Source organism: Babylonia areolata, chromosome 5 (assembly GCF_041734735.1).
Source record: "Babylonia areolata isolate BAREFJ2019XMU chromosome 5, ASM4173473v1, whole genome shotgun sequence".
NCBI lineage: Eukaryota > Metazoa > Mollusca > Gastropoda > Neogastropoda > Buccinidae > Babylonia > Babylonia areolata.
Genome location: NC_134880.1, coordinates 41,908,138 through 41,920,637, shown reverse-complemented (window position 1 = coordinate 41,920,637; position 12,500 = coordinate 41,908,138).

Below are 12,500 nucleotides of genomic sequence, written 5' to 3'. Positions count from 1 at the left end.
TGTCATTGTTTCTTTTTTAGGTCTACTTCCTTAGCCAGTTATCATAAAACGCATTGAAGTTTGGAAGGCGCTACATAACTTCCCATTATCATTATTATGATTATTGTTAAAAACAGAGAAAATGGACGAGTGGTAGATGGGGGGAGGGGTGGGGGGGGTGGCAAGAGAGGGAGAAAAAAGACGAATAAAGTGCATTGATATTATGTCGACGGTAGAAAAGTGCCTGTTTGTGTTATTTCAAAAGTTTCTATTGTAAAGTTTCTAGGTGTTGAATTTGATATTTGAAAAACAAAACAAAAACAACAACAACAACAACAACAACAACAAAACAACAGAAAAAAGACTCCCATGTGTGGGTTATTATTGTTTATTTTGTTTGCTTCTCTGTTTTCGTTTTGCATGCACGCAAAACAATATTCAAAACAGTTACCAAATGCAAATTATACACGCGCGCACACACATACCCACCCACACACACACACATACATACACACACTTTCTCTCTCTCTCTCTCTCTCTCTCTCTCTCTCTCTCTCTCACGCACGCACGCACGCACACACACACACACACACTCACTCACTCACTCACTCACTCGCTCGCTCACATACGTGGAAAGAGAGAGGAGGTGGGGAGAAACAAAAGTTATTTCACTGGAACTGTAGATTATTCTTTTTCTTCTTTTTTTTTTTTTTTTTGCATCTATCTTGGACAAAACAACAACAAAAAAACACAAAAAGATATAAAAGAAATAAACCATTCGCACAGGCCATATTCCATATGCAAACACCAGGCAGACAGACAGAGAGACGCACACACACGCACACACACACACACACACACACACACACACACACACACACACACACACACACACACACACACAGGCAGAGAGAGAAAAAAGAGAGATGCAGCGAGACAGACAGACAGACAGACGTGTGTTTTTGTTTCATTTCCCCTGAACAGGTCAAAGTTTTATCTCTAGAAACGAACTTCAGTTTCCCCATTAGGACTCTTCCCTCCCCTTCCCCCTACATCCTTCCCCTGTTTCCTCTCCCTCGTCCACACCCACCCACCCCCTCCCCCGTCTCCCTACGCTTCCACCCCTACCCTCATCACCGTACACTTCTCCCTCTCCTCACCTGTTTTTGTTGTTTGTTTTTTGTGGGGGGTTTTTTGTGTGTTTTTTTAATCACCCGAGAAACGTACAACAGATTCAGAAGAGTAGTTTTACATCTCTCGTAACATGCGGTTTTCGTTATATAGCTTGACTATCTTTAAATGAACAAAATAAAATAAAATAATAATTTATTTTTTTTTAATTCAATAATAATAATAATAAAACAAAAACAACAAAACGTATGAAATCTTTTTGCCCCAAAACTGAAAATTTTACATTATTAAACTTGTTTGCTCATAACTGAAAAAAAAAATATATAGGATGGTTCATGTATTCATCATTTTCTTCGTCTTGTACATCTTCAATGAAATCTACAGTTTACTACTTTTGTATCAAGTAAAGATTTAAAGTGATAAAACCATACATCGATATCTATATTACTTTTAGAGTGTTTGTTTTTAAATGAAACTTTACGTACTGTATCCCAAAACTCTTTTTGGTTTCTTACCGAATTAACTAGATTATTCAGCATTTCATCATTAAATTGTTTTCTTTTTCTCTTCACTAAATTTTTGTATTCACGTCTGGCAATAAGAAATTCTTGTCGATCTTCAACCTTTAATGTCATTCTACACCTTCTTAACAAAAACCTAACATTTCGTGTACCGGCTTTACACTCCTGATCAAACCAATCACGTTCTTTTCCATTGGGATTAACAACAGTGCGTTTCTTCAGACACTCAGCGTTCCTGGCCTACAGAACTTACTTTTCGGAACTCTGCCACAAATCCCCCACTTTTCAAAGTATTTTCACTGATGGTTCCAAGTCAGAGGACGGAGTCGCTGCATCTGCGTTCTGTCCCGCCTTTCCTGACCGGCCCTCAACGGAGCACATCCTGTCTGACAGCTCGGTGTACACTGCGGAACTGACCGCACTGGTTCTGGCGGTAAAAATGGTTCTCTCTTCGAAACAAAAGAAATTCATGATCTTTTCCGACTCCTTGTCAGCCCTGGAGGCGATTGCCTGCAGGAATATCACTCATCCCAAACTGCTGAAATTTTATGAAGATTTTACTCTTGCAACGAAGAAAGGATACGAGGTTGTGTTGGCCTGGGTTCCCGGACATGTTGGCATTCGTGGTAACGAAAGGGCGGACCTGCTGGCCAGGAACGCTGTAAAGAAAGAATTTTCCAGATCCTTTGTACCCTATACAGACATGAAGCGGAAGGTGAACACTTACGTTAAGGATCTTTGGCAAGAGGAGTGGAACACCCAGACGGACAACAAGCTCTTCCAGATCCGTCCGGACCTAAAAGAGACCCTCCCTTCGGGGGTGAAGAACAGAAAGGAGGAGTCTGTGCTGTGCAGACTGCGTACGGGGCACACTTTTTTTTACTCATTCTTACTTGTTGAAGGGGGAGGAGGCCCCTCGATGCATTCCCTGTGACGAGCCTCTCACCGTGAAACACGTGCTCCTTGACTGTTGGGATCTGCATGACGTTAGACGCAGACATTACACGGCGGTTTCTTTGAAGACTTTGTTTCGTGATGTCCCTCCGTGGGCGCTGATGGACTTCTTAAAAGAAGTGAACATTTTTAACCAGATTTGAAGGTTTTAAACTATGGAAGTTTTTTTTAACTTTGGAGTGGAAAGTTTGAAGTGGTGACTCGTTTTAATTGGTTGTTTTTTTTTATCCTTGTAGTAGTTATTGACGCGGCGATAGCCTTGAGATGGCCTTAGTGGTCGGCGAGGCTCTAAGCACCATAATTTCATTTCATTTCAGACACTCAGTACATTCTTTGATACATTCGTTAAACATGTCTAGAGCAGCATTTACATCAAAATCTATTAAATTAACAGCGACTTCAAGCTTTGTACATGTATCTTCCCTAGATAAATTATCATAATAATCACATGCATTTGTTTCGTTCCACACAATCTTTTCTAAAACTTCATCATTTGTCTTTTTATCACAAAACAGTTTGTTCTCATCCGGAAAATAAACATTGGCTACAACAGGCATATGATCAGAATCTATCCTTCCATCTACTTTCAGTTCACATGTTTCATAGACAAGAGACAATAGATCATTTGAAAAAATGAAATAATCAGTAACACTACATCCGGAATCAGAAATATATGTATAACGACCTTGTAGGTCGCCCTGACATGAACCATTTAGAATACACAAGCCTAAAGCAGTGCATACATTCAAAAGTAACTTACCATCATTATTCAGATGACTGCCTTCAGCACAACGTTTGGATGAATATGATTCACTTTTACACTGTGTATCAAAAACATCAATATCAAGGTAATCTTGAGAAACATTCGATGTCTTACTGTTCAGATCTCCACATAAGATGAGATAAACATCTTTTCCAAGTACACAATCAATCAGGCATTCTTCTTGCATAGCAATTCCATTATCAAGATCAAAGTGAGAATTTAAAAAAAAAATAGAGCCTTCTGGCTGAACATAAGCACACACATACATCACATCTTTGTCTGTACCAAAGAGCTGTTTATCAATCAAAAACACAACAATTCATATATTTCGTTATCTCTATATTCTTTACAAAAGTAAGGAATTCGTGTTTTTTCAGACTAATCACACCTCCAGATCTTCTCCCTTGCTTAGTAAATTTTATTGCTGACTTGCGAAATAATTTATAACCAACAAACAAATCTCGTTGCCAAGTTTCCATAAAGGTTTCAAGAAAACAAACAAAATCAAAACCACGAACAAAGGACATAAAATCAGTGTCAGAAAGTGTAGACATCAAACCATTCAGAATTCCAAGAGAGAAAAGAGAAAGGTTTCGCTGTGACAGTTCGTGCATTTTTCACGTGATTTTGGTTCCCGTCTGACCGCTCATGCATGTCCTGGTTTAGAAGTAAATGTTCAGAAGCGGTGTTGACATGCGGGTTCGCTCCCAGTGTTTCCCCAAAATGTCTATCCCAGAGAGAGAGACACAGAGAGAGAGCAAGAGAGACACAGAGAGAGACAGAGAGAGAGAGAGAGCAAGAGAGAGCAACAGAGACAGAGAGCAAGAGAGAGAGAGAGCAACAGAGAGAGAGAGAGCAACAGAGAGAGAGAGAGCAACAGAGAGAAAGAGCAAGAGAGAGAGAGCAAGAGAAACACAGAGAGAGAGCAAGAGAGACAACAAGAGAGACACAGAGAGAGAGATATCTTTATCCGGTGACAACATATACACATTTGCACGTAAACACACACACACACACACACACACACACACACACACACACACACACACACACACACACCTCTCTCTCTCTCCCTCTCTCTCTCTCTTCATCCCAACCCCAACCTTTAGTTTAATCAAATCTTCGCCGACCGTTGCAATAACCACAACAACAACAAAATAAAAATAATGGTCGAAGCGTGGGATTTGACTGTCAGTATGGGGGGTTCTGGGTTCGAATCTGGTTCATATAGGCGCCTGATGGATTAACTATTGGAATTGGTGTTTTTTTTCCAGTCTGCGAGCTCGACATAATTATGTCCAGACCTGTTAGGGTCCACAACCCTTTTTGTGTGTATATACGTGGGGAAAAAAGTGTAAATGAAATACTCACGTTTTAAGTGCCCACAATCCACGTTGGCGGTCGGTGGCTCATGGAAATAGGAACATATCCAGCACGTGATCTCTTGGGGAAAAACAAACAACACCGGAACCTGACTGCTGTCATTGCGGGGGGTAAAAAAAAAAAAAAAAAAAAAAAAAAAAAAAAACAGCCATGCACGTAAAAGCTCATTCGTGCGTGCATGCGAGTGAGCTTGGGAGTTTTGCAGATTCACGAACGCGGAGAGAGCGCAGATTACCTAAAGCGTGAGTTCTGCTTGCAAAATGGAAAACAAACAGACCGACTATTGGAACTGCATGGGCGTTGCTCTCTCTCTCTCTCTCTCTCTCTCTCTCTCTCTCTTCAACATTAACATACAAGTTGTCCAAGAAATGTAATTTCCCGCCGTGCTTGCTGAATCTTGTATGGCGGCTGAGTGAGAACGATAAGATAGTATCGCCTTTATCCATTTCTAGCAGCGGTTTCAGAGGGCTGTCATCTTTGGGGCTGAGCTGGGCACTGAGCTTGTTTGGAACGATGCGGGCAATTCCTTCCATATCTTTAACTCACTCAGTACGGCCAGTCCTCTCTTCTCCTCTACACAGACCCCTCGGATGTCCAGTGGGTGTCTGAATGACCCAACCTTTAGCTCCCGTCGTCAGATTTGTGGTTTTCTTTGTCAACATTTACCTCTTCAGTATAAGAGCCTTCCGACTGCAATATTTTGATGATGGTAATTGGGGTGAAACGCTGTTAACGTCGTCTCTTTCGCTGTTCGTATGGAGAGAGTTAAACTGTGAATGTGACATTGTAACCTTGTTTCTTTTGTTGGAACATCGATCTGGTCCACCCCCACCACCACCACCCCACCACACACACACACACACACACACACACACACACACACACACACAGCTTCTTTTGTGGGAGGCATTGTGAAGGGATGGGAGGAAATGAGAAATATTTATAGGTATAAACAGTAATATAAGTATCGGCATGTCTGTGAGAAGCTGTGAGAGAGAGAGACAGACAGACAGACAGAAGAGGGAGGGGTGGGAAAGGCGAGCATAGAGAGGAAAGAGAGACAGAGACACACACACAGAGAGAGAAAGAGAGAGAGAGAGAGAGACATCAGGCAGACAGAGGAGGAGATGGGGTGGGGGAGGCGGGAAGGGGAAAAGAAAATAAGAAGGACCGTAGGAGAAAGTATCCATTTTGATCAGGTTGAACGGGTCCCATGCTTCTTGCGTTTCCTGGTCTTGGTCTTTTCAACGGAAGTTTCAACAGTAGGAATGCCTCCCATGTCTCTTTGTCTTTATCAGTTATTATCTTCCCAGATCTTCTTGGTCTCGGACTAGGTCTCTGTCTGTCTGTCTGTCTCTCTCCCTCTGTGTGTGTGTGTGTGTGTGTGTGTGTGTGTGTGTGCTGTGTGGTGTGTGGTGTGTGTGTGTGTGTGTGTGTGTGTGTGTGTGTGTGTGTGTGTGTGTGTGTGTGTGCATCTCTCTGTCTCAGCCTCTCTCTCTCTTAAATGTTTCACTTCTAACCAAGGCATATTTTTTTTGCGTTTTTTTAGGTTTTGTTGTTATGTGTTCTTCACACTTTGTGTTGCATATAATATAATAAATTATGTTCTATTCACACACCCCTTTCATTGAGGACCATGGCCTGTTACGAATAAATCATTCGTATACCCCTCTGTCTATCTCTGTTTGCCTGTTTCTGACTCATTATCTCTGATCCGTCTCCCCCCCCCCTCCACCCGTCTCTCTCTCTCTCTCTCTCTCTCTCTCTCTCTCTCTCTCTCCCGCTCTCTCTATTTCTCTCTCTCTTCCCCGCTCTCTCTCTCTCTTCATCTTTGTCACTCTCTCCACCCTCTCCCCCCCCCCCCCATCTTCCTTTCTCCACTCACCCATGGCTTGAGTCACTGAATGCGTGTAGTCTTCTGAAAACAATTCCCTGTTCCGAGCTACTTGGTTTCGGAATCAGGAGACACGATATACTGGCAGAGATGTGACACTGTCTAGACATTTTCGTCCCTTTCTTTTTTTTTTTTTTTTCTTTTTCTTCCTTTCTCTCCCTCCTTTCCCCCAGATCATGTAGGTACTGTTCAGATCTTCCAGCCTGCTGAAGCGCAACAACTGGTTGGCTGCGGAGGAAGATGATTTGGTCTGAATCGCGCCGCCAGCATTGTCATGGAGGGACTGGTGTCTTGGAGGGGTGGATGGCTTGGAAGGGTGGGTGTCTTGGAGGGGGGGAGTGTCTTGGAGGGGTGGGTGTTTTGGCGGGAATGGGTGTCTTGGAGGGGTGGGTGTCTTGTAGGGGGATGAGTGTCTTGGAGGGGTGGGTGTCTTGATTGGGTGGGTGTCTTGGAGGGATAGAGGGGAGGATTTCTTGGAGGAGTGGGTGTCTTGGAGGGGTGGGTGTCTTGGAGTGGTGGGTGTCTTGGAGGGACGGGTGTCTTGGAGGGAAGGGTGTTTTGGCGGGAATGGGTGTCTTGGAGGGGTGGGTGTCTTGGAGGGGATGGGTGTCTTGTAGGGGGATGGGTGTCTTGGAAGGACGGGTGTCTTGGAGGGGTGGATGGCTTGGAGGGACGGGTGTCTTGATTGGGTGGGTGTCTTGGAGGGATAGAGGGGTGGGTGTCTTGGAGTGGTGGGTGTCTTGGAGTGGTGGGTGTCTTGGAGGAGTGGATGTCTTGGAGGAGTGGGTGTCTTGGAGGGACGGGTGTCTTGGAGGGGTGGGTGTCTTGGAGGAGTGGGTGTCTTGGAGGGACGGGTGTCTTGGAGGGGTGGGTGTCTTGGAGGAGTGGGTGTCTTGGAGGAGTGGGTGTCTTGGAGGGACGGGTGTCTTGATTGGGTGGGTGTCTTGGAGTGGTGGGTGTCTTGGAGGGACGGGTGTCTTGGAGGGGTGGGTGTCTTGGAGGGGGGAGTGTCTTGGAGTCGTGGGTGTCTTGGAGTGGTGGGTGTCTTGGAGGAGTGGGTGTCTTGGAGTGGTGGGTGTCTTGGATGGTTGGATGTCTTTGAGGGAGGGGTGTCTTTGATGGTTGGATGTCTTGGAGGGGTGGGTGTCTTGGAAGGGTGGGTGTCTTGGAGGGGGGAGTGTCTTGGAGGGGGGAGTGTCTTGGAGGGATGGGTGTTTTGGCGGGAATGGGTGTCTTGGAGGGGTGGGTGTCTTGGAAGGACGGGTGTCTTGGAGGGGTGGATGGCTTGGAGGGACGGGTGTCTTGATTGGGTGGGTGTCTTGGAGGGATAGAGGGGAGGATTTCTTGGAGGAGTGGGTGTCTTGGAGGGACGGGTGTCTTGATTGGGTGGGTGTCTTGGAGTGGTGGGTGTCTTGGAGGGACGGGTGTCTTGGAGGGGTGGGTGTCTTGGAGGGGGGAGTGTTTTGGAGTGGTGGGTGTCTTGGAGTGGTGGGTGTCTTGGAGGAGTGGGTGTCTTGGAGTGGTGGGTGTCTTGGATGGTTGGATGTCTTTGAGGGAGGGGTGTCTTTGATGGTTGGATGTCTTGGAGGGGTGGGTGTCTTGGAAGGGTGGGTGTCTTGGAGGGGGGAGTGTCTTGGAGGGGGGAGTGTCTTGGAGGGATGGGTGTTTTGGCGGGAATGGGTGTCTTGGAGGGGTGGGTGTCTTGGAAGGACGGGTGTCTTGGAGGGGTGGATGGCTTGGAGGGACGGGTGTCTTGATTGAGTGGGTGTCTTGGAGGGATAGAGGGGAGGATTTCTTGGAGGAGTGGGTGTCTTGGAGGGGTGGGTGTCTTGGAGTGGTGGGTGTCTTGGAGGGGTGGGTGTCTTGGAGGGATGGGTGTCTTGGAGTGGTGGGTGCCTTGGAGGGATGGGTGTTTTGGCGGGAATGGGTGTCTTGGAGGGGTGGGTGTCTTGGAGGTGATGGGTGTCTTGTAGGGGGATGGGTGTCTTGGAAGGACGGGTGTCTTGGAGGGGTGGATGGCTTGGAGGGACGGGTGTCTTGATTGGGTGGGTGTCTTGGAGGGATAGAGGGGTGGGTGTCTTGGAGGGGTGGGTGTCTTGGAGTGGTGGGTGTCTTGGAGTGGTGGGTGTCTTGGAGGAGTGGATGTCTTGGAGGAGTGGGTGTCTTGGAGGGACGGGTGTCTTGGAGGGGTGGGTGTCTTGGAGGAGTGGGTGTCTTGGAGGGACGGGTGTCTTGGAGGGGTGGGTGTCTTGGAGGAGTGGGTGTCTTGGAGGAGTGGGTGTCTTGGAGGGACGGGTGTCTTGATTGGGTGGGTGTCTTGGAGTGGTGGGTGTCTTGGAGGGACGGGTGTCTTGGAGGGGTGGGTGTCTTGGAGGGGGGAGTGTCTTGGAGTGGTGGGTGTCTTGGAGTGGTGGGTGTCTTGGAGGAGTGGGTGTCTTGGAGTGGTGGGTGTCTTGGATGGTTGGATGTCTTTGAGGGAGGGGTGTCTTTGATGGTTGGATGTCTTGGAGGGGTGGGTGTCTTGGAAGGGTGGGTGTCTTGGAGGGGGGAGTGTCTTGGAGGGGGGAGTGTCTTGGAGGGATGGGTGTTTTGGCGGGAATGGGTGTCTTGGAGGGGTGGGTGTCTTGGAAGGACGGGTGTCTTGGAGGGGTGGATGGCTTGGAGGGACGGGTGTCTTGATTGGGTGGGTGTCTTGGAGGGATAGAGGGGAGGATTTCTTGGAGGAGTGGGTGTCTTGGATGGACGGGTGTCTTGATTGGGTGGGTGTCTTGGAGTGGTGGGTGTCTTGGAGGGACGGGTGTCTTGGAGGGGTGGGTGTCTTGGAGGGGGGAGTGTTTTGGAGTGGTGGGTGTCTTGGAGTGGTGGGTGTCTTGGAGGAGTGGGTGTCTTGGAGTGGTGGGTGTCTTGGATGGTTGGATGTCTTTGAGGGAGGGGTGTCTTTGATGGTTCGATGTCTTGGAGGGGTGGGTGTCTTGGAAGGGTGGGTGTCTTGGAGGGGGGAGTGTCTTGGAGGGATGGGTGTTTTGGCGGGAATGGGTGTCTTGGAGGGGTGGGTGTCTTGGAAGGACGGGTGTCTTGGAGGGGTGGATGGCTTGGAGGGACGGGTGTCTTGATTGGGTGGGTGTCTTGGAGGGATAGAGGGGAGGATTTCTTGGAGGAGTGGGTGTCTTGGAGGGGTGGGTGTCTTGGAGTGGTGGGTGTCTTGGAGGGGTGGGTGTCTTGGAGGAGTGGATGTCTTGGAGGAGTGGGTGTCTTGGAGGGACGGGTGTCTTGGAGGGGTGGGTGTCTTGAAGGAGTGGGTGTCTTGGAGGAGTGGGTGTCTTGGAGGGACGGGTGTCTTGATTGGGTGGGTGTCTTGGAGTGGTGGGTGTCTTGGAGGGACGGGTGTCTTGGAGGGGTGGGTGTCTTGGAGGGGGGAGTGTCTTGGAGTGGTGGGTGTCTTGGAGTGGTGGGTGTCTTGGAGTGGTGGGTGTCTTGGAGGAGTGGGTGTCTTGGAGTGGTGGGTGTCTTGGATGGTTGGATGTCTTTGAGGGAGGGGTGTCTTTGATGGTTGGATGTCTTGGAGGGGTGGGTGTCTTGGAAGGGTGGGTGTCTTGGAGGGGGGAGTGTCTTGGAGGGGGGAGTGTCTTGGAGGGATGGGTGTTTTGGCGGGAATGGGTGTCTTGGAGGGGTGGATGTCTTGGAGGTGATGGGTGTCTTGTAGGGGGATGGGTGTCTTGGAAGGACGGGTGTCTTGGAGGGGTGGATGGCTTGGAGGGACGGGTGTCTTGATTGGGTGGGTGTCTTGGAGGGATAGAGGGGAGGATTTCTTGGAGGAGTGGGTGTCTTGGAGGGGTGGGTGTCTTGGAGGGGTGGGTGTCTTGGAGTGGTGGGTGTCTTGGAGGGACGGGTGTCTTGGAGGGAAGGGTGTCTTGGATGGTTGGATGTCTTTGAGGGAGGGGTGTCTTGGGTGGCTGGGTGTCTTGGATTGGCTGGGTGTCTTGGAGGGCTGGGTGTTATATATATAAGGGAGGGGAATGGTTTGCTCTTACATTATAAAGGAAAAACCACTTCCGTTCATATTTGCTGTACCACCTTCAGAAGGGCAAGGCCTATACTGATTAAACTTTTCGAATTCGAGTTTCTCTGTCTGTCTCTGTCTCTCTGTCTGTCTGTCTGTCTGTCTCTCTCTCTCTCTCTCTCTCTCTCTCTCTCTCTCTCTCTCTCTCTCTCTCTCTGTCATTCCACTCCTCAGCACCTCCAGTCGCCGATGAGTCCATTCTTTCAAAAAAATGCTGTCCCGTTCTTTACGGCTTGCCTAAAAGACCAGGAAAAAAAAACCCACTTAATGAGCCAGGACTGTCTGAACATTTCTTTTCTCTCCAGCCTAATCCTCAGGTATTCATCAGATTCTCCCAGACCTGTTGGAAGCACGGTGACCACCCGCGAAAAGGCTCCAGTTAGAACCACAAAAACACGGGGGCACCCATACTTTTAGCGGCATTTGTCTTGATTAAGCCTTTTCCTCCCACCACGCCTTGATGAACCATCCGCGGAAATGCTTCCGTTAAACGCCACAAAAAAACACTGAGTACACTCCCACTTCTAGTCGTTAGCACACCGGCATTCCATTGATAAAACCTTTCCACCCTCCACACCCCTCCCACCTCCACCATACTTGGATTGCCACTCAAGATGAATGACGTATTCATGGTCGTTATTGTGGTGTCATGAGTGTTGGTGCTGTGCTACTCTCTGACGCTATTTTGCTGCTCTATTTTGCTACTTACCAATAATCATAATAATGATAATAATGCTATACTCGAATCTAGTAAGAGGGTTGGCAGGTCAGTAGTCAAAATCACGTCGGTACTGTCTTGGAGGGATTAGCGTTTTCTGTGAGGCCAGACCACTTCAGTAGAATCGGTCTTGCTTGTAAGGACGACTGTTATTCTCTCCGGGTGTTCTATTCAGGATACAAAAATACAAAGGCTTTGATTGGCTGGCAGACAGGCATAGAGACAGGCACAGACATGCAGGCACGCACGTACATCCGTGCCCATACAGACGCATACTCATGCACACACAGAGAAAAAGGAAAAGAAGGGGTGGAGCGGGGTGAAGAAAGAGCAAGGGAGAGTGAGAGAAGGGAAGCGAGAGAGAGAGAGGTGGATGGATGGATGGATGAACAGACAGATAGATAGATAGATGAGACAGAGAGACAGAGACTGCTGTTAATGAGTTCTCCACTCTGCCAGTTAGTGAAAAGAGATAAAGATGAAAATGCCGTATGTAACTGTCTCTATATGTCTGTCATGTCTGTCTGTCTGTCTGTCAGTCTGCCTGCCTGCCTGTCTGTACGTCCCTCTCTTTTTGTCATCTGCACGAAGTCCCTCCGGTTTCAGTCACATGTGCATCCATTCATTCATTCATTCATTCATTCATTCATTCTTCCGAAGTAGCGCACTGTTCCGAGAGACTTTCATACTGAACTGAGCGACAATGCAAAGTGGGGAAGAGACGTGGCACTGTCTCGACAGTTCTTTTCTTCCCCCCCCCCCAACCCCACCCCGCCCACCACCCCTCCGCCCTGTCACTTCCCCAAACACATACTCTTCCAGACTCTCCCAGCTTTTCTGAAGCGCATCAACCTGTTGCGGAGATGGCTTTGGTTTGTGGTGAAAAAAATCAAAGACAGGCAAAATGTGCCACCTCGCCCGTAACTTTGGAAACTTTTTTTTTCCCCCTTTAAATATTATTAACCCCTCGACTGCTAAACCTTGGTGAAAAAAGATCAGTGTGACGACATACGTTTATTGAATTGCAGTGACTGCTTTTCTGCGTGTCACTAATTTTATTGATGAGAATTAATACAGCCCAAGAGGATCTGAGTCCT